The sequence below is a fragment of the Phaethon aethereus genome, assembly GCF_964289735.1.
Source record: "Phaethon aethereus genome assembly, chromosome: 1".
In the NCBI taxonomy this organism is placed as follows: Eukaryota; Metazoa; Chordata; class Aves; order Phaethontiformes; family Phaethontidae; genus Phaethon; species Phaethon aethereus.
The window spans coordinates 13,329,381-13,351,995 of NC_138575.1; the positions used below are offsets into that span (position 1 = coordinate 13,329,381).

General features: G+C 37.8%; 1 protein-coding gene across 2 annotated transcripts in view; it reads left to right on the forward strand.

The window, feature by feature from the left end:
* MAGI2 (membrane associated guanylate kinase, WW and PDZ domain containing 2) overlaps window positions 1-22,615 on the forward strand; it is a gene marked incomplete at both ends in the record, with an annotated part of 789,860 nt that overhangs the window by 474,887 nt on the left and 292,358 nt on the right. The window lies entirely within an intron of this gene.

The window sequence follows — 22,615 nt, forward strand, 5'->3', positions numbered from 1 at the left end:
CAAAGAGCCAACATCTTATTGCAGAAACAGTGCTTCCCAGGAGAACTGATGATTCATCTTATTTTAAACCTTTTCCAAAACACAGCTATCCTGAAAGTGAAACTACTATAAATGGAAGGACAGTTACATAGCAGGGCATTTTAATAAAACCAGAATAATGCTATACTGTTTCAAATCAGATTCTTCTTAGAAATACACTATTTAAGATAACTGAGTACTAGCTAGGTCCTTTTACTGTAATTTCAAAATTACAGGGAATGCCCTTTATATGAAAAAAACGACCCATACATATGAGAATACCTGAGTAAGAAGAACCATTTACAGGAAGCAGCCCTATATTTTTACCTTATCGCAAAAGAAGCAATGAAGACCTTTTTGTCCTGACTGTCCCTGTCAAGGAAAGCATCTGAAGATAAATAAGAAGCTATTCAACCTAAAGGAAATCATTAGCTGTGTTATAAATAGCAGGAAAGAAGGTAATCCTTTCTCACCTAATCAGCACAAAGTACCCATTGGAAAGTAAATAAATTTTCATAAAGAATTATATCAATGCAGAAATTGTAACAAAGATTTCCATTAAAGAAGGTCAAATAAAGGAAAATATATTTTCTTTTGCTTTCCGGCTTTTTCCCTACTGTCTGACACCTAATGGTAGAAGTTACAGAAACATTAATACAATACCACAATTTTACGTTTAGCAGACATTCATTAAATAACAAGCCTTTCTTGAAGTATCTTTCTGTCACCCTAGGTGTTTGAAACTAACATTAAAAGAGTTAAAGTGTAGCACAAGTCTGTCATTGCTTGACCATGTAATTTCATTAGTTTGTAGCAAGTTTGTAGAGATTGAACTGCTAGGTTAAATTAATTCACAGTGCTCTTCTGTCCCTCGAGGGATACTGAGAAGTGTCTTTTAATACCAGCTACCAGAGCTGAGTGAACAGCAAGGTGACATATTGGTTGGGGAAGTCTGCATAACTCCTTCAATCAGCTGAGGACCTAGCTGAAGAGAGGTCTAAAGTCGTGACCGTGCAATGCCTGTCACATCATTTGCTGATCGCAGATGACAAGTTCACTGAAGCCAAGAAGTCAGAAACTAAAAGCAAAACAAAATAAATTCAACAGACCAATTTCTGCATAAATCCTGTCTTTGATTCCCAGGTTTCCCAATCACCAGATGTGCATTCTAACAAATAAGAGCTAATATATTATCTCTCTATGTGTTATGGCAAATAATAGGTAACACATAAGAAAGTATACCTAGTTTATAGATGCTGTTTCTCCTGTTCCCAAAGGAACAAAGACCTTCGGACAAGACTTTACAAAGTTACACTCCCTGTTTCCTGATTAATTCCTCACGACTGTAGTACCTTCCTCGGGGAAGGATTTTGCTAATCATTCTGCCACAAGTTTTCCTGAGCACATTAAGTCTGCAGTGATTAAGTTTACTGGTTTATGCCAATCAGAGCAAAGAAATTTTTAATTCCCCCCCCAAGAGAAGATGATTTTTGAGTCCTTCCATAGATCAAGCAACTTATGTGAGCATACATGTTCTGTGAGATGAATTTTCTCTCTTTATCAACACTGGTTATCAGGTCTTTGAAACAAATCATCCCTCTTTGTAATGATTCTCAATGTTAATAGATTGGCTTGCAGATGTCTTTATTATTTCTTTTTTTGGCTTGAAAAAATCATTCTGTATTTATTAAGTTTCTATAGTTTAGCTGAGTCAGTCTATACTGATTGTCTAACAACAGCCACTATGCAACAGTTTGTCTCTACCAGAGAAATGTTTTAAAGGAAGGTATTTCTCATTTACTTGAGATTAAGGGACAGACTCTGTGTATGTGTGTTGTTTTTCACTACTTCTTGACTAGAAGGGTTGATTCAGTCAATTTAGCTTCTACTCTATGAATTCTGAAGAGAATCAGAAGCATCCAGGTAAACTAGAGGAGAAGGAAGCCAAGTGGAGACTTACCTGACACTGAGTCTTTGTATTGGCCATTATAGCACGCAGCATTGTTGAGAGGGGGAATATTTTCTCATAGTAGTTGAGAAAACCAGTGATAAGAATCAGAAACTTTTTGTTCTGGTGCAAGCAAAAAATAGTTGTGATGCCAACTATTATATATCATATATCATATAGTATATAGTATATTATATAAAGCTATTATATAAATATATATTATATAATATTACATAATATATAATCTAAAAGTGAAACCAGTATATGTTCTTAGAAAACTATAGTTCTATAATTCCTTTTTTTTTGAAGCACACATTATTTTTTGAGTTTTAAAATAGATTTTAAAGTTATAAAATCTTCACAACTAAAGATAGGATGCTCTTTGACCTCTTTACTACTTAGACTTTGAATACACCTTTCTTTGTCTACCACTTTTGTGACAACTGTGAATGGCTGTAGTATTCCACAGTGCTATAGAAAAATAGCAGTATGTTCATGATAAAAACTCTACAAATATCTTTTTTACCAGTTTTGCAAATATGAAAATATCTAGTTTCAGTAGGACCAAATCCATTACTATTTTGACCTTTTCTATTTATGGCTTTTTGAGAAACTGCTGGAAAGACCAAGCCATTTTATATATATGAATTACTTTAAACATACATAATGGTACATAAACGGTTGCTGCATGGTTTTGCAGCTTGCCTGTGGTAATCTTCCATGGCAATCTAGGTGACATTATTCAATGCAGAATAAGAGAAAGAAGAATACAAGGCTCACTTCCACTCTCACTCAAATTATGAGTCCAAGTCATATTAAATTCAGTGAGATTATCATTGAGTTCTGAATCTGTAATAAAATTTCAGTGTCTTCCACCAATTCATTACTGTTTGGGGCAAACAGTGTTTGCCTGAAGCACATCAACCTCATTTATTTGGAGGTCTTTGTATAATAGCACAGCCAAATCCTAAAGGTTTCACATTGTTTCTTTTTAGCAGAATTCCAATTTACTGTAGTGATTAAAAGAAGTCTGATTTGGCCCAGAATGATAACTCCATTGGAGATAAAATTTGTTTCCAACACAGATATTGGGGTAAAGTAAAATAAACATATTTCTGTACCAGAGGAGAAAGTGTTCCTGTGCAGAGTGAAAGCCACCTGTTTCTGTTATGCAGACTCATGCAGCACAGGAGGATGTGCCCCAGCAAAACCATCCACATTCCTTTTCCAGTTTCTGGAATGAAGCTCATATATGGTCTTTGAATTGGCACAATATGTGTAAACCATAAAATGCAGAATAACAAAGCTGTGATGAACAGACGAACTGTGTGTATATGTGTGTGCTGTCTTTTACGACTTCTCCAATAGCAGGGTTGGCTCAGTGTACTGTCATCTCTCTGATATGTCAAAACTTGTATGGAGACTTCATGGATCACTGACTTCAAAGGCTGTTCCCACCTCTTTATTAGATCAGCAAAATTTCTTAGAAAGTGCAGCGTATCAGTAGACTGAAAATGTACTTGAACTGTATATTTGTTAAGAATGCCAATGGTCATAAATAGAAATGTAACAGCTTCAATATTATTTCCAAAACCCATATATGTTAAGGCACATTATTGAAGGTTATGATATCATTACAAAGTATTAATAATGTAAGAGTGTAAGAGTAATGTGTGCTATGGGTAGAATTACCTTTTAAAAGTAATATATGCAGTAGCAGTACCAGATATAAGAATTTTTCAGTGTATAAATACTGTAAGAAAAAGAAATGTGTTTGTTGATAATCCATAAGGACATAAATGCATTTCAAATAAGCAAAAGCAAGAAGGATTTTAACAGTGTGTAACTCTACAAGAATGCAGACATAGAACAGGTTTTTCATAATTGTTAATGATGTGGCAAAATTATAAAAATATGGGAATTCAACCAGTACCCCTATGAATAATGTACTAAGTAGAACTCCATTTTATTCTACCAAATTTTTGTCTCAGAAGAGCTCCATAACATTTTTTTTTATAAAAGATATCTTATTTACTATTAATGTAAGAATAGTCCTTAATTTTGTCCAATGAAAAGCAATCATTTTAGTTACTGTGCCATTAGTTTTGTCAAAAGTCCACTTTTTATCATTTGTTTGATTGTTTGGAATTATCTCAAATTCATTCACTGTTTAAAATTCAAAGCTTGCTGAAGCTATTTAATGACTTGCATGATCATGGACTTCCCTTGGCCCCACTGAAGTCCGTAGTAAAATTCCAGCTGGCTTAAATGGAGACAAAATTTCATTCATACTTTTTTTTTTACTGATGGAGTATTACTTGCCAGAAGGAATGGAAGTTAGCTGGAATTTCCTTATTATTCCAGAACTCTGCAATTACTAAGTCTTTTAAAAAAAGGTTGACTACGCTCCATTGGTAAAGCCTTAGTGTTCTGTGTTACTTGGAAGACAAAAAAACTTACAGTTATTTTAGGAACAGTTTTAACAGGTCAGCTTACATGTTTTCAGTTGTGTCACCATTATGATGAGCTCCCATGAGAAAGTGAATATGGGTTGAAGCTGAGGTCTTGCTGGTGACTCTCCCCACACACCGGCATATAAGCAGCACTGGGAGGTGCTCTGATTCTATTCACCTGCAGAGGATCCTCATACCTAAGAATACATTGTTTTGCATAGGCTTTCATTCCATCTCTCAAACCAAATTTAGCCTAAAACCTTCTAAATGATCTAAACCCTTCTGTTCAGCTAATGCATTTTCAATTAACATTTCATTTTACTATCTGGAAATTTAAACTATGAGTTAAGGACTGTGCCACTTAGGCAATGGAGTTTTTAATTGCTACATTGTGGTAACAATGGTTTTATAAAGAGGTAGTGTTTGATTCCAGTAGTTTTTATTCCATTCTTCCATGTAAAAAATTGCAGGGAATTCAAAATTCTCCCCACTTACTGTATGCAGCGTTCCCTTATGAGCAGGATATCCAGAGCACTCTACAGCAGAGGAATACAAAGGAAATAAACCAAAATAAAGACAATAAAATACTATACTACCCTCTTAAGACCTACACACAGTAGTTAATGAAATATTATGATTTAAAATGGAAAACAAAGGGATCATGAGGGTAGATGTATATAGATAAAAATCGAAGTAGTCTTTCAAAAGCCATGTCTTTTAACAGCAGAAAGTGGTTTCAAGGGCACAGACAAATTAAATGAGATACTTTATAGTAAAGATCACATTCCAGTAGAAAGTGCCTCTTGAAGTGGTAGATCACATATCAGTATGATGTCCATTTCTCACCACTGTATTCAGAGAACATGTAAATGTGGATTTATTAACATTTAGGTCAAAAAAAGGGAGAAGAAATCTTAAATACAATCAGTGACTTCATGACCTGATTGAGTTTTTGTACCTGTTCTATATTAGTAAGATGTTATGGGCTTTGCTATATTTCCCCCATAACTTTGAGGCAGACAAGGGAGTTTAATCTCATCATTAAATATGGAATGCAAAAAACTAATGATTTTTTTTCTTAAAAAATAAAGTGGGAAGCATATCCCTGAAAAACGTAAATGCTCAGAAACTCAAAAATGTAATGCCATTGGATAGATATATAAACATGTATAAGGAACCCTGTCGACATTTGTTAATGCATTTTAAGGCATAAAAAAGTCACATTTACTTCTTTTTTTAAATTTATTTAAGTATGTTGTCACTTTCTCAGGGAAGTGATAAGGAAGGAATCAAAACTGAATAAATATTATTTCCTTTTTGTATAAAAAACAGCTACTTTTAAAAATTATACTATTACAATACAAAGGGTGACTTTCATAACTTCTGCAGTGCCTTTTTAAACTTTGTGAGATGTAGGATTAGTGCAACAGAGTCTTTCCTCTCTATTCTGAATTGGAGGCTGAATAAATGCTCATTATTTTCATAATTGGTATTCCTGGTGTGTGCTTGTTTCTATCTTAGGAAATCAGGCCTCTGTCTTGGCATCCAGACAGGAACACTCATGACATCAAAACACTAACTGTTTTGGGAGTGATGCTGCTTGCCTCCTCCTGCCAGGGCTGTCAGGTGAAGGCAGTAGTCCATAGTCCTGCTGTGATCCTCTCACTCCAGCCACTTGGGCTCTTCTCCCTTTTCTGCAGCAAGATGTATGGTTAGAGGGTTCCCTCACCCATGTGGGTCTTGCAGCAGGTCACCATCCTTCATAGCAGACTGGTGACACTTCAGCCAAGCTGCTGGCTGGGGAAAGCTTACAGATACCAGAGGCTGCCTATATCAATAGGCAAATATTATCCTTTCAGAAATAATGAAGATATGGTCAGTTTTGGTCTATTTCAAGGAGCAAACAATAAGAAAAGATGAAATCCAGACATTCGTCATAACGTAGCATGAAAAAGTGGCACCTAGGCCACCTGTGTCAGTATGGGTCAAACCCACTCCCACAGGCATCCAGGAAATAGAAGCGTATGTGACTATATTTTCATGTGTGAAATTAGAAGAGTGGGACCGTTCTGCCTTTAAACAGACAGCATCCTGATGCAAAGATGTGATGGCTCCTTCATCCTGTGCACTTCCAGAGAAATCAGATCACAGACTTCCCCATGGTTTTTAACAGGGTTCAGCTTAAAGAAAACCAACAGCCATTGTAAGTGCTTCTGTCTCCAGGAGCATCTTCCTGCTCATATCCCCTGGCCAGCAGATGGTTTTACCAAGGATGGTTTTGGATAGACTTGATCTGTGCGTGGGTTGAGTAGACTTTGATTGGGATGCACTTGAGTGAGCTGTGGTGCAGTCAACTGCTAAACTGAACTCCCTGCCTGGCCTGTCAGACAGCTCTGCTGCCTAACTAGAGGGTGCTGGGTGGCCAGAGTAGTGTTTCTGACCATGCCAGGGTGTTGGCTAGTGCTCTCCCTGAGTCAATGTGCAGTGCTTCTCGCAACCAGTCACGTCAGGCACAAGGTCAGAGACTAGCCATGCTCACACATGGCTTGGTAAAACCTGTAATTCTGCTGGCTAGTGCTGTGTAGCTCAGCAGAAGTGTGCATGGACATTCAGTTAATCTAATTTATATTCTGTTGAGATTCTGTGGTTACCACAAGCAGCAACTTATTATCAGCTCAGGGTTGCTTTAAATTACATCAGCTCATAATTTTCCTAAGGAAATTTTTTTTTAAAAAAAACCCCACTTTTCTTTGCTCATCTGTGTTTCCAGGATGCAGAGCAGGAGCAGGTGCCACAAAGCCCATATTTTATGGGTCTATGCACTCCAGAAACCCTTTCTGCGCAAACAGGCTCACTGGAACAACTGTCAGTGTACTTTATTTTGTATCAAAACTAGATCAGCACCAAGAGGATCTTAGCTGCAGAGAAATCAAGAAATTACTTTTGTCTTCATGCTTTTTTCTGCGATGGGTTGACCATGTGTGAGCTCATCCCAAGACCTGCCCTATTCTTTACAATTCTGTGCAGTCACTACCAGAAAAGTATTAACAAACTAAAGTGTCCAGACAAAAGTAATGCAAATTAACAGGAGAGCTGTAGGGAATAAATTCAGAGAACTCATCAGATAGAGCTTTGTTGACTAGTGATTGAGAAGCTCAGAGAATTTAAAAAGTGTGAACCCAATGGATGAATAAAGATAATTCAAAGTTGGACAAATAAGTAACCAGGGCTAATGTGATAAATCTGGAAAAAATGAACATTTGGATTTAATACTGGGAATAAATTTTCTCATACTGATGTGATTTAAATCTCCACATCTCCAGAGGTGGAGATCCAAGTTTCCTCTCTTAGGAAGTTTAAAAGTAGTTATTAGTAGAAATAATCCTGCACTAGCAGAGGGATTAATTGAAGGCTGTAGTATAATATTGTGTACTTCAGTATAGTATTTATTTATGCTATGTGACACATTAGGTTTTGACTGTGGGTTTTTTTATAAAACAGATCACAACCAGTTAATGTGCGCATTTCAGATATGTTTCTAACTGAACTTTGACTACAGTATGCACTGTGCTGCTTTAGTTTAAATGCAGACTGTATTAGAAAAAACACTGTCAAAGTCTGTACAACCTGAGCTATCAGGTTATACATGGATAAGGCACATTTATCTGTACTTATTACAAGAAATGTTAAAGAATTTAACATCTCAAATTACAAATCATAATGATGTGTCATTGCTCTGGAGAAATGTTTAGCTACATTGCTCTGTTATATAGATCTCCATTTTTTAATACATTACTGGAAAGACAATGTTTGTTATATCATATCCAGTTTACATGCAATTATCATGTTATTATGGGTCTTTGAAGTTCCTCTGGATTTTATATCCTCTTGGATACTACACATGCATATTTGTGTAGTATTATTCAGTGTCATGTGAGAAACCATCACCTTCTTGTAGCAAACAGTACTCTGCTAAATACCATACACTGCAGTCCAAAAAGTGTTTGGGAAGTTCTTCCTAAAACACATGAAGAAAATCCCCATTGCTACAAGCCTTTACATGTTGTCAACCTCAGAATTTTCCAAAAATATTGAAGCAGTTTTATTTTCTAAAGACAAGGTATACTGTACACTGAAGCTTCCATAATACCTTCCTATTAACATCTTCCTATGAATCAAATTATTATTTGTGCTGAGTATGTTTCCTAATTCCTTCTTGCCTTATTTGAAGATACTTTTAACAACTGCCTTCTTTAGCCTTTGCTCCCTTAATCACCACAGCTTTTCAAACATGATAGACAATGGTCCCAAAATAACATCAAGCCAGCTTCCCAGCACCTTCAGATCCATCCTATCCAGTCCTATGGACTTGCATATGTCCAGCTGACCTAACCAGTACCTAATTTGATCCTTCTGTACCATGGATAGTACCTATCTCTGCCAGTTTTTGCTACTAAGCAAAGACCCAAAGGGCCTGGGAGTGAGCAGCAGACTTAGCCAGTAACGGCTGAGGGAGTGAAGACATTGAGTCCTTCACCGAGTTATCCTTTTCCATGTTCTCCATCACTTGGTCACCTACTACACTGGACAGCAGGCCCACATTCTCCCTGGTCTTCCTTTTGTTGCTGTTGTCACTATAGAAACCTTTCCTGTTGCCCTTGATGTCCTTCAGCAATTTCAACTCTAGTTGATCTTTGGCCTTCCTAATTCTGAGTATCCAGGAAACATTTCTCTATTTCTCCTTGGTTGCCCGTCTATTCTTCTGCCTTCCTGACACACCTATAGTGAGAAGTTTGCTCCCTGGGAGCAAAACTGACCCTTAATCTTCACTTGTTTGCACAATGTTCCATAAAACCAGGGTAAGACTTCTCTATACTAGCCAGGACTGCATTGTAGTTTCTGTATTCTTATTCGTTCAGCAAAAAATGCTTTGCAGCAAGAAGTTTTATGGCCTTGAGAGGAGTTATGTTTCTTTGAAATCTCACTTGGATTACTCTGTTTCACTAGCAAGGTATTCTAGGACTTCGTAGTACTGCCTGCAGCCCTGGTCCTGGCTGCTGTGATGGATTCCAGACAGGTGAACAGAAGTGTGCATCTTGCTGCCTGCTGGCACAAAACAGGGGAATGGGCTGCTTCCTCTCAAGATGACCTTAAAATGATGAAGGACATGGAGAGAGGCAGTTTGTGCCAAGTGTGGAGTAATGCAGTATAAATGTGGAAAGATGGCCTGGATTTGTATGGTTAATTGAAAAGGAGGATTCAGCTACTGATACTGCTTTTTCTGCAATAGAGTTACATTACTTCCCAAGTGAGCTAATTAAAACAAGATAAAAGACCAACAAAACCCAAGCACTAAAAGAAGTGTTTGTCTTTCAAAGCAAGGCATTTTCTGATCAAAACCAAACCAAAACAAAACAAAAAACCCTACAGATATTAAAAACAAATAAACAAAACTTTTCAAGTGTAGGGAAATCCACGTATTTGGTTTACACTATTTTCAGAAATAATTATTTTGTATTTTACCTTGTGTGAATTAAAGAATAAATAGATCTACAGGGGTTTTTGACCAATGGAAGGCTCCCCTTGTATTTCCAGTAAAAGTAATGGAGATACAGAATCAGAAATCAAGGTCAAATATGCTGGTAGAGAATGAAATATAATAGTCCGGTTGATGACCTACATCTACAGTTATTTTATGTCCTGCATACAGAAAGAAATAGCCAAGAATATAGAATAAGCATTAAAAGATCTTACTGATGTAGAAGAAACCTACGCCAGCAGAAGGAAAACACAATATATTCAGTGCAATAGCACTGAAAGTGGTGCAGCAGAGGTGCCACAGCATCTGCAAACAGAGTGGCTTTTCAGGATTTAGATTGCTCTTTCCAGACTCATTTAAGTGTATGTCCTAGCTCCCTCAGTCATCACCAGGAAGAGATAGGATGAGATTTAGCCATGACCACAGCATGTTGATATCTACCTAGTTTAGAGCATCCTCAAGGATGCTGCAGATCAGAGGAATGCAAAGACAAAAATCTTGCTTTGATCTTAGTTCACCCACAAATTCTGTTACATACTCTATTACTGAATTCAGGACTCCAGGAGAAAAATCTACAATGAAAAATAAAATAAAAAAAAATAGAATAAATTCTTTAAGTCCTTCTGAGTTCCATAGTGATGTGCGTGATAAGAATAATGGACTTTCAAATTAGTGATAGTGGATGAAATGCCATTTCTATCCATGGATAGACACATTTGCAGGGTCTTCCACAGACATTTAGGTTGTTTGTAGGGGAATGTTACAATTCTTCCTTTGTGTTCTGTGCATATGAAACCTATCTGCTAAAAAGCAAATATATATCCCCTAATAAGGTTATAGGAGCTTTAAATGAAAGAACAATATTGACAGTATTTCTTGTTGGTCTTTGTATTTACATGTGTCAGAGAGCCTCAGGCATAGACCAAGATCCTTTGGTTAGGTGCTGAAGAAGCAGACAAAAAAAAAAAAAAAAAAAAGAATCCTTTCCCTTGGGAATTCACAATTGCAGCACGAGATGAAGGACAAAAAATGAAAGCAATCAGTAGTGAAAGCAGCTGAATGACAAGCAGTGGGTCTCCGTGGACCAGAGATTTCATTGCTGTTACTACTATACATAGGAACACTTAGAGAGAGATATGAAAGACGTGTGAAAGAAGTGAAGAGAGGTATTGAAGAGACAATGGACACAAACAGAAACACAGATTCTGAATATCAGAAAACACTTTTTTACTGTGAGAGTGACCAAGCACTGGCACAGGTTGCCCCAAGAAGTTGTGAAGTCTCCATCTCTGCAGATATTCAAAAGCCATCTGGTCATGGTCCTGGGCAACCTGCTCCAGGTGACCCTCCTTGAGCAAGGATGTTGGATGAGATGACCTCTGGCGGTCCCTTCCAACTTCAGCTGTTCTGTGATTCTGTGAAATAAAGTTGGTGGCATCATAGTGTGGTTATAAATAGTTCTTCCTGAGGGCATGTCAGGAGCAACAGGGAGATACAAAGAGATTTTGTAAGAGCTGGTGCTAGCAAGAACAAGAAAGGTGAAAGCAAATGCTGAGTTGAGTGAGGAGCCAGTATAGAAAATAAGTGAGGAAGGGAGAAGGGATGGGTGCTATGACGAATAAAAGGATGATGGTAAATTAGCCAAAAGCATCAGAATGGATGTTTAAAAGGTAGGCAAAGACAGTGATGACTGAATGGCTCTTACGACTGGGAGTGCAGTGTCCTCTCACTCTAAGGAGGTGGAAGGCCCCATCACTGGGAAGATCTGGGAATGGTGTAGCTCACAGGTGCCTTCTTGCCCAGAAATATGTTGTAACAGTTTAACCACATACAAATGGAGAAGATGAATGATTTCACAGCCTAAAGATTCACTAGGAGAGTTAATTCCCACCCAAAAAACTTTAAAGCATGGTTTCTAGTATGGAAAAATATTATTGTCAGCATTTTTAACACATTCTGTTAAGGAGAATTCTATTCAGCCTGGTTCATAATAAACTAAAAAGAATTATTCTAAAGCAAGCTAGTTTACCTTTTTTATGTTACAGTAAGTTGCACAGGTTGCTTACTATCACAAAATATCCCATTAACAGTTTTCAATGGTAAGATTTTGAAATACTTTTATACAGAGGCAATGGGGAAGGTGCAAGTATTTCCTCTTCCCTTGTTCAGTATGTGCAAGGTCTGTTAGAGACCCCATGGCAGAGGGTACAGGCTGTGGAGCAGATCCTGCACCACCACTGTTTTAAGGAGCTCTTCACTTGCTATAGGTGGACAAAGTGTACCAAGGGAAGCAGTATCCTCCTCACCAAGGTGACACTTGGGATATGTCAGACAGAAGTTTGGTTTATGAGTTAGTTTAACCAGGACAATTAGACCTAACTGAAAGCCACTGGCTGTTGTAACTTCATAATTGAGAGTCCTTTGAGAAAAATTCCATCTAACCTCTCTGTGGAGAATTTGGTTGCAAGTAGTTGTGTTGGTAATCCCTAGCACACACTTCATTGTCATATTTTCCCAGCTATATTTGGATACTAGTCTGCTGAGCATAAAAACTCTACAGCTAAAAGAAATAGAAATAAAATCTCCTGTAGGCTAATGAAATTGTTATTATCTTTGGAAAACCTCTGCTTCTCTGTCTGAGACAGGATAAAAAGCTCTTGATTTTTGAAAATTCAGATTAAAACTCTGACTGATTCAGCTATAAAAAGCATGAAAGGAGACAGATGGTATGAAGATGTGCCTGATTATATGCTCAGTGGTGAAATTTGACTGGAAAGAGAAAGGAAGCAAATCAAAGTGATGGAAATGAAGGAATTTCCCCCGTAACACTATTTAACAAATTCCTGCATAACCTTACCTGGCAGTGCCTTTGCAGTATCAGTCCCCAGCCTTTGCTACCTCATTGTAACCCCCATGGTGAGGAGTTGCGGGCAGTGTCAGGGTGGGTTCTTCTAGTTAACGGAAGAACCTAGGGATGAAGAGAGCACACTTGGTTGATTAGGGTAAAGCAAAGATATTATTTATCATCCATAGGAGGGATGGGGCTGTTGCCTTTTGCTTAATGGGATTATACTTAAGGGTATGGTAGAAACCTCTAACAGGAACACAGTCAGCAGGAGTCACAACGAGGCTAACTTTAGTAACCCTTTTGCCTCACTCTTTAGTGCAAGCTTAGACAAGCAAGAAGAAAGGGGTTTTTTTAGAGGCTGCGAGGTAAAAAGTTGGTGTTATCTTCTACGTTGAGGCTTAGGTTGAATCAGCTGGAGCAGAGCCAGCTTTACACAGTCTCTACCTAAATTCTGTGTGCTTTTTTGTTTTATCAGTTACAAGTAATTTACTGCATCCTAAACTGTTTTTGACTCTTGGTACTAGTGATTTTGTCAGTGAAAGTCACACAGGACAAAAAAGAAAGTCACTCCAGGCATAAGATTAAAGGATGATGTCTTAGGAAAATCATTCTGGTTTTTTAACGTTTCATCAGCTCCTCATCTTATGTATATAGAGCATGTGTGTGGAGTGTTTACCTTAATGGCACGTGGCTTATACAGAGCCTAATTTTTATGTAGTGTCTTCTGGTGGTGACAGCTAGTATGAACTCAAGAGAGAGTTCCTTTTATTGAAGTGTGACAACCTGATTACATAAAGGAGATTCAGAAAAAAATCTACATTAGATAGACAGTAAATTTTTTGAGACAGGTTTTTCCACTTAGAAATGCATTGTTCTTACAGAACGTTATCAATGTATATAAAAATGGAGGGAGGGGGTGTTTTGTTGCTTTAATTACAGGTTGCAGTTTCCACTGTTGTCATGACTGCCATAACTTTTCAACTTGTCAGCAAAATCTTTATTTGTAAAAAAGCGTTGAGCAAAGTGTAGTGATATATTTTTATAGTGGTTTTCATGCAGCTGAACTGCAATTTACAGAATAATTAATTTCCTTTGCTGCTTTATCTCATTCTTTCCACTCCTCATTCTGAGGGTGCTCAGTAATACATTGATTTATGAGATAGCATTTACTTTCAGAAGTCCCATTCCACAGAAGTCATCAAGGCAAAAGAAGGTAAAACAAACCAGCTACTTTCAATGCTTTGTGTTTTTTGATTAGTGAATAACAAAATTCTCCACAGCTCCTCTACTTCATCAACTGCAAAAGTTTACATGATGTGTTAAGAAGACACACAGCATTCAGATAAAAATAAATATTGAATATCCATCTGTCTCACTGAACTTTTTCATTCCGTACATTTTCATTTTGTGAGTGAGTCAGCAATTCACCAGGAAAAACAGCATGTGATTGAGAGGTTATTCACACTATTTAACATTAAGTATTTAACAATGCTCTTAATCACCCCCTAGAGGCATTCAGTTCTCTCTATTCTCTATATTGAGAATTTAAGTTATTAACTTTGGGTGCACTAAATTACAGGGCACATGCTGAAGGAGTTAAGTAGACAAGGTGAACACTTTTATACAGCTAAAGACCTGTTTAAGATCCCAGAAGAGGTCCTTAGCAGAACAGGGGCTGTACTCCAGGGCTGATGCCTCTTCAAAAGAGGACAGTGAAATGCATCAACATTTTAGTCTACTAGGCACAGATACAGACACAAGCTAACATTTTCATTGGTTGCTCTGATAAGCATAAATTTAGAGTAGAAGTCAGATCTAAAATTCTCAAGGATTTCAAAAGAAGTCTTACAAGTAGGGGTCAGGCTCCAGGTTTACTCATTAGTAAACCTGATATTACTCAGTGCCAATCACTTTGACATTACAGTGACTATCTGTTATCTGACAGACAGATTGCCACAGCCTGTCTACTCTTCTTGTCTGGCACGGACTAGGAAACAGTCATCCTCTAAATCACAGACTCGCAGAATCACTTAGGTTGGAAGGGGCCTCTTCAGATCACCTAGTGACTAGCTTTGTGAATGAGGAGAGATGTTTTCTACCTGGGCTTTACTAAGACTTTTGACACTGTTTCTGATAACACCCCCATAGACAAACTATCTAATATAGACAAGCTAATCCAAAATATGGATTAGGTAAATGAACAGTAAAGTGGATTGAAAACCGACTTAACATCCAGGTCTGGAAGATTGTGATCAGTGGTACAGACTTGAGTGGGAGGTGAGCCACTAGTGGTGTATCCCAGGGATTGATACTGGGACCAATATTGTTCAACATCTTCATTAATGACCTAGACAATAAGAAGGTGCATGCTTAGCAAGTTCACAGATGATACAAAACTGGGAGGAGTGGCTGATACACTAGATGGTTGTGGTGCCATTCAGGTGGACCTGGACAGGCTGGAGAATTAAGCTGAGAGGAAACTCATGAAGCTCAGCAAAAAGAAATGCAAAGTCTTGCACCTGGGGAAGAACAACCCAATGCACCAGCACATTGTCCCCAGGCAGAGCTCCAGGCATTCCAGCTGCAGTCTCACAAAAAGGTCAACATGCTCTCCTCACCTTCCCACACTGTCTTTCCAAAAGAGCCTGTATCCAACCATTGCAGTACTCGAGTTGTGTGATTTATCCCATCATGTCTCCATTAGCTCAATGACTGTAACTGCACATAGACTTCTAATTCCTCTTGTTGGTTCCCCATGCTGCATCCATCAGCGTCAAAGTATTTCAGAGAAACACCCAGGCATGCTCATACATCAGAACAGTCTCAGGAGCTTTTCCCACAAGACTAGTCCACAGCCACTTCCTTCTTTATACACCTATGCTTAAAGTGATTCCACTTCAGCATTGTTTTGTTGATTCTGTTCCCATCTCCCCTGGCTCTTAGCTTGCCTGTCCCATCCACAACTTGCTCATCTGCTTGTTGAGGATTCTCTACCTCTCTTGTAATTCCTAGTTTAAAGGTCTCCATTTGGCTATCCTGTTGGCACACATTGTATGCTGCTGGTTACATGCTTCGGCCACAACAGTCTCCTCCCTCATTCTGCATCATTAGGTTCTTACTAAGAAACAAATTCCAGCCTCCTGTTGTTATAAACTTATCAAGATCTATCTCACAATCATAGAATATCTTGCCTTTATTTCATATGGAAATACTGCTCTAGAACATCAGTCTACTTCTACAGAGAAAATGTTCTTTAATTTCTGGCCACTGTTCCTTACAATCCCAAGCCAATACTTCAGTACTGGGTTTCCTTTACATGACTCTTTGCTTTGGTAGCAAATGAGGGACTGAACTTGTTTGTGCTTTGCATTTTTGAGATACCCTGGGGTATGAATGATATCCAACATAGTTCCCATTTTCATTTTTATGGGAACAGTTCTTGTGGGACTGGAAGATATTGCACATGGCCAGTAAGATTTGCACTTTTCTGGAACAGTTTCTAGAGATTACACAGGATAGACTACAATGTCTGAAATGGCACTAAAAATTATGTTTAAGTACCAATTCATTTTTCAGTTCACTCTTATATCACCCATTACAAATGTAGCATCTTTGTCTTGTGCCTCGTTCTTGATCTGCTAAGCTGAACGAACCATGTTATTTTAGTCTCTTCCTATATAGGGGTCCAAGCAAAACTCTCAAGCTGAAGAGAGATCAGGTTACCGTGTCTTTTCTTCCAAGTGTATTTAAAGCCCTGCATAGTTTTGAGGTCAGAATAATGGGCCAGTGTGTTCTTGGATATTTTTCCCTCTTTCCTAAATATTTATATTTTATTTGCTATTCTTCAAACATATGAATTGATAGATGCATTAAATATCCTTAGTACTAGTCCAAGAGGTCATATACAGGTTTTCTGCAATGGACCTTACCTGTTATCCCTGTTTTGAGAACACTGAACTCTTCTTTACCATTCTACTTTTTTTGCCCCCATGTTCTGCAGCATATAATTGCAGATATGTTAATTCCTTTTCAATCACGGAAAATAATTGTAAACAATAATAAAGGGGAGAGTTTCAATAACAGAAGTGGATTAAGAATCAATTATCAACTTGCTCCCTGTGCTCTTTTCCTGTAAACTCCCACAAAACTTCATGCTAAATCTTCTCCTTTCTCTGTTGAGCCCATGATGGCTGGAATTGAAGGAAAAGCAAATAAGATATTCAGTCCTCTGAAATATATGCTGAAAAACTCAGGGGAGCAAATTTAGGATGTCTTGCTGCGCAGGGATGAATGGTTTCTACAAGCACTACCTTCCTTTCTGCTGCTACCATTTTTGCTTTGGCATTGCTCAAGAAGTGTCTGCAAAGTAGATATTTCATGCAGTAGGAGTCCAAAAATAAATGCTCTAACCATAATCATTCCAGGTATAACTAAATCTTGTTTATGTATTTGATTACCCCTGGCTGGCTCACCTTCTGGAAAGGTAAATTAATCGTTTCAGTAGGGGGGGGGAGGGAGAATGCTTTAAAACAACTTCCTAAATAATAACACAAACCAGCGAATAGTTCAGTTAATCATTAGTTTTACCTATCAGATGTCTGAATTTTTTTTTATATGTTAAATTTACGTATTTTTCATTTGTAATCAGTCACTTGAGGAAATGAATACATGAGTGCTTCACAGAATGCTCTTTTTTCTCATTTTGCTTAATATGAGCAGACTAAAATTAAATGGAATGATAGAAAGGAGAGCTGGTTAAGACTTGTCAGGTCATTGAGGTTGTCTGCCTGCCAAGGAAGCTATGTTGCCTGCGGTATATGCAGGTGCTTTGTTTCAGTCTAATTTTAAACAACTCATACAGTGAAGCTCCTTGCACCACCTCCCTTGGGAGGCAGCTCTTGTAATCTAAAATCCTAATGGTGAGAAAATGCTTCCTAATACTTGGCTGGAGATTTCCTTTTGTTCAGTGTCCTATTTGTATCCACTGCAGCCATCCTAAATAATTTTTCTTCTTAATCTGGGATTAACCCTCCTAAAAGAGGTAATGATCATATTCCTCCCTGATTTCTCCCACCCTGCATTCTTGACTTGTAATATGTTCAGTCAAACTATTACTAAACTATTCCTAAATACTTTCTAACTGTTCCTAGAATCAGTGCATATATTCTGATGTTATTCTTTCCTCATATGCTTTTTTTTTTTAACTTGTTTTTGGCACTTTTGGATCCAAGGTGTAAATTATCAACATGTCACTTCACTGCAGATCTTCCAGTCAGTGCTCACTGTCTTTTATCTACCAGCATCACTGCTTTAACACTTTCCTCACTAGCATGTGGATGGATTTGCCGTAGGTAACCTGGGACCTCACCACAAAGCATCACAGGAAGGGAGAAGAGGAACCAAGCTGAAAAAGTAAATGGAAGGACTGAAAAAAAATAGTGTTTGCGGGTTAAATTAGAGAGAGTAAGGTGGTGTTAAAAGTAAATATCCTTTGGGAGTGACGGGAAATTGCAGGATGTTTAGTGTGGAAGAAACCAAAACTTTGCGGTACCTCAAATCTGTGTAGGATGACTGGAAAACAAGAAGATAATATAAGGTGGAAAAAAGTTAATCTGATCTATTCTTATTACAGCAGCAAGTAATGTTTTATTTTTTTTTCTCAGGAAACAAATGCACAGAAAGTTCTCTCATCTGTGATTTATTTCACGTTAGAATGATTTAGAAAAGCCTCATGTTCTGTGGCACAGAGGAAGATGAAGTTAATGGTGCCCGGCTCCCCCCAGCCTCTTCACCCAGGCCTGCCGCTGGCAGGAACGGGGTCTTGCCGCGGAGCGGCTGTCTCCCCCTCCAGGAAGGCTGGAGAAGGGGCTCCCTGCCCACAGGGGCAGTGGGAGCTTCACGCTCCGCACTGGGCCCTCCTTGTACCTCCAGCGGAGCTTGGGTACCAGCTATCATTACTTATTAATTACGCTGCTTAACGCCAGCGTTTTTACCCTGATTTATTGTATTTGCAAGACAAATCAAGTACAGCATATGTCCTTTCTCTCTCTTGGCTAGAATTGCTTCATTTTGTCCTTTGCTGACTCTGTATTTTTCCGGCACACTTTCACTCACTTGTGGCTACTCCTTTGACACGTTCCTATTCTTGTTTTCGTTGCAGCAAATGCAAGTTATTCATGGAGGAACTTTCTTACCCGTTTATTTCATTAGCTCCTCAGGGCTGATGCTTGTTGGCACAAAGTATCCCTTTCTGACTTTTAAACTTCCTCACCCTTCTTCCGGCTAAAGAGTTTCAACGGTGCTTTATGAAGAACCATAAGAACTAAATATCTTAAGTCCCCAAAGAACTTATTTCTCAAAAGTTAATGTTTTTGCTTTCATGGAAAACATGTCTTAATAAATGCAATCAATAACTTGTCATCATCTTCACCAAATACCCCAGTTTTCACCAGTTCATTGATTAATTCATACTTTTTAGTAAGACATACATATATACTCTCTTGTTTTTGTTATTATTTCTACTTTCTAGACTGCAGTTTTCTATCTGTTCTGGTACTTGTGTGGTATACTTTGCAATGATATCTTTTCCTCTAGGAAGGAACTTATGAGCTTTTTTGAAGATCTGTGTTTAAGATATATTTTTGCACAACAGATACATTCCTGAACAGTCCCACATGAACCATGAGTAACTGAAAATTAGTATCTTTCACCTATAATTGAAGAGCAAGGATTGCAATTGCAATAAAATTAGATAGCAATAAGTTCAGTAAAATGGATATCAATGAGGCTGAGATAATATTGCTTCTGAAGCACAGCAATAAAATGAGATTTCAAACATATGTGTGAAAAGGGAACTATATCTGAGCACTTTGTTTCCTCCAATCCAAGGCAATTCATTTAAGTTCCAGGCCCTAGTAGGAAAACATGCTTCTTTTTTTCCCCCCAAACAGCATAATTTTTTAAATAGCTAAAATGACAACAGCAGAATGAAAGACAAATGAGTAAGGAAAGGAAAGATACAGAATGGAGGATGTATAGACATAATCTGGAAGTTTCTAAAAAACATCAAGAGGACTTTCAATATTAGAAAAGCTTTCTTATAAAAGAGAAAAGATTAAAAATAGCATATCAGAATGAACATTGAATCCTGAGATACATACAATAGTTTTGAAAATCACAGAATCACAGAATCATAGAATCATTAAGGTTGGAAAAAACCTTTAGGATCATCAAGTCCAACTGTCAACCCAACACCACCATGCCCACTAAACCATGTCCTGAAGTGCCACATCCACACGTTTTTTGAACACTTCCAGAGATGGTGACTCCACCACCTCCCTGGGCAGCCTGTTCCAATGCCTGACCACTCTCTCAGTAAAGAAACTTTTCCTGGTATCCAATCTAAACCTCCCCTGGCGCAACTTGAGGAGATTTCCTCTTATCCTATCGCTAGTTACTTGGGAGAAGAGAGCAACACCCACCTCACTACAACCCCCCTTCAGGTAGTTGTAGAGAGCGATGAGGTCTCCCCTCAGCCTCCTCTTCTCCAGACTGAACAACCCCAGTTCCCTCAGCCGCTCCTCATAAGACTTGTGCTCCAGACCCCTCACCAGCTTCCTTGCCCTTCTCTGGACACGCTCCAGCACCTCAACATCCTTCTTGTAGTGAGGGGCCCAACACTGAACACAGGATTCAAGGTGCGGCCTCACCAGTGCCGAGTACAGGGGCACGATCACTTCCCTACTCCTGCTGGCCACACCATTTCTGATACAGGCCAGGATGCTGTTGGCCTTCTTGGCCACCTGGGCACACTGCTGGCTCATGTTCAGCCGGCTGTCAACCAGCACCCCCAGGTCCTTTTCCACCAGCCAGCTCTCCAACCACTCTTCAATGTCAGGAGTTTGATTAAAACTTTGGTTTGATATGAGGTAATATTTTGCTGTCATTAATCATAATTATTATATTCGTTAATTTTAATTAATTTATACAGTAAAAGCATTAAGGTTTGAATTGTATTAATTGTTTATTGAATTAAAGACTTCTTACACTAAAACATATTTGCTGATGTATTCAAATCAGCACAACATTCTTGAGAAGATGTAGCTTATATTAACAAGAGAGATTTTATAAGGACAGAACTCCCACTGGTTTCTTGAAGAAGATAAACTATCCCAACAAAAGGCATTCTCTGCCAATATAAATATGTCCAGTCCGGGGTGTTGCTCATGCAGTCTTGTTAATTGAGGGGGCTGAGGGATATTTTTTACACTCCCGATCAAGTTACTGTGGCAAAAATCCTGATTAGTCCTCAGTCATTTCATAGTTAAGTAAAAAACTGAGAAATCTAGATGATGTTCCTCTGCATTTTCTGAGGAGGGTATAGGAGCATGTGCTGTGTTTTGGATAGTTAAGAAGAATAGTTCTTGTATATTTTATCATCTACAGTACATCATCTAAAATTAGAAAAAATTGTATATTGTCTTTCATAATTTCATAGTCACTATTTCTTAATCCAATAAACTGGTTCAAATTCTGGCTAATTAAGGAATTCTATATACCATAGTTAAAGAACCAAGGCCTATTTTTAAAACAGTATGTTTTATACATCTGCAAAGAAAATTAATTTGTGTTAGTGAACACAACTGGACAACTGAGTGGGCAACTGGGATTTGGTTCTCAGGAGATTCACAGGAGTCTCGTTCATATCCGTAGTTTAACGTTTGAGCCATAAGATGCAATTGCATCGCAAGTATAATAAGGTTTCCCAAGTGTGTCTCATACTGGAGCAGCTACAGTCATTAATGGAAAGTGTCTTTCTCTAGTCATCTTATTACTGGGGCAAAGTTGTCACACATCATTTATCCAATACTTTCTATAAAAAACATTAAAAGAATCACGAGATATTTCAAATTTATTCTATATGTGTTTAAAATATTAATTCCGAAATGAATACTTACATTTTCACAGTGCCCTACACTTAAGATGCACATTCCAGCAAGGACTGGATTGTGTGTTTAGAAATCGGATCATGGAGTATATATTTGGTGAACATATAATGTCACTATAAATGTAAAATTTGTAGTATATAAGATAACTTATAGTTTTGAGAAATAAACCTGAATGCATGAAACTTGCATGAAATAATGGGAAAAATATATGACTAGAAGCATCTTATTGCCAGTAGGAAATGGCTATCACAAGACTAAGAAAGTAGTTAAATGTGAAAACCACTGACAAGATGGATTTAGATGTTTGCGGTTTGGATATTATAGCTTTTATTTTCCTATCTTAAAGTCACTTACAAAATAACCATGCTATCCAAATGTAAAGTTATGATGTACTCATCCAGGTCAGTTAATGAATCTGGAAAAGCCTAAATCAGAAGATGCTGATTTGTGTTCCATTATCAGTTAAAATTATATTTTTTCTGATAGTTATAAATAATTATCTTAATGCATGATATTTAGTCTGTGGATTTGAAATAAATGATGTTAAGAAATAAAAATACAGGAAATAATATGACATCTATTTCAGTGGTTATTACTTTTGGAATTGAAATATCCCTACTCTAGTATACTACTTGTTTGGACTCTCACTTGACTGATTTTCTTATGGTTTATTCTGTGTTTGGGGTATTTGGATCTCAGCAGATACATCAACAATCAATGTGAGTATTTGTTGCAGTATTTCTGTAAACATGCTGTTTCACGATTGTCCTCCATTTAGGATTTTGCATATTATTATTCCTGTTATAACCCAGAACACATGACACCTCTGTTCAAATCAAATCGCTAATCATAGCTCAGAAT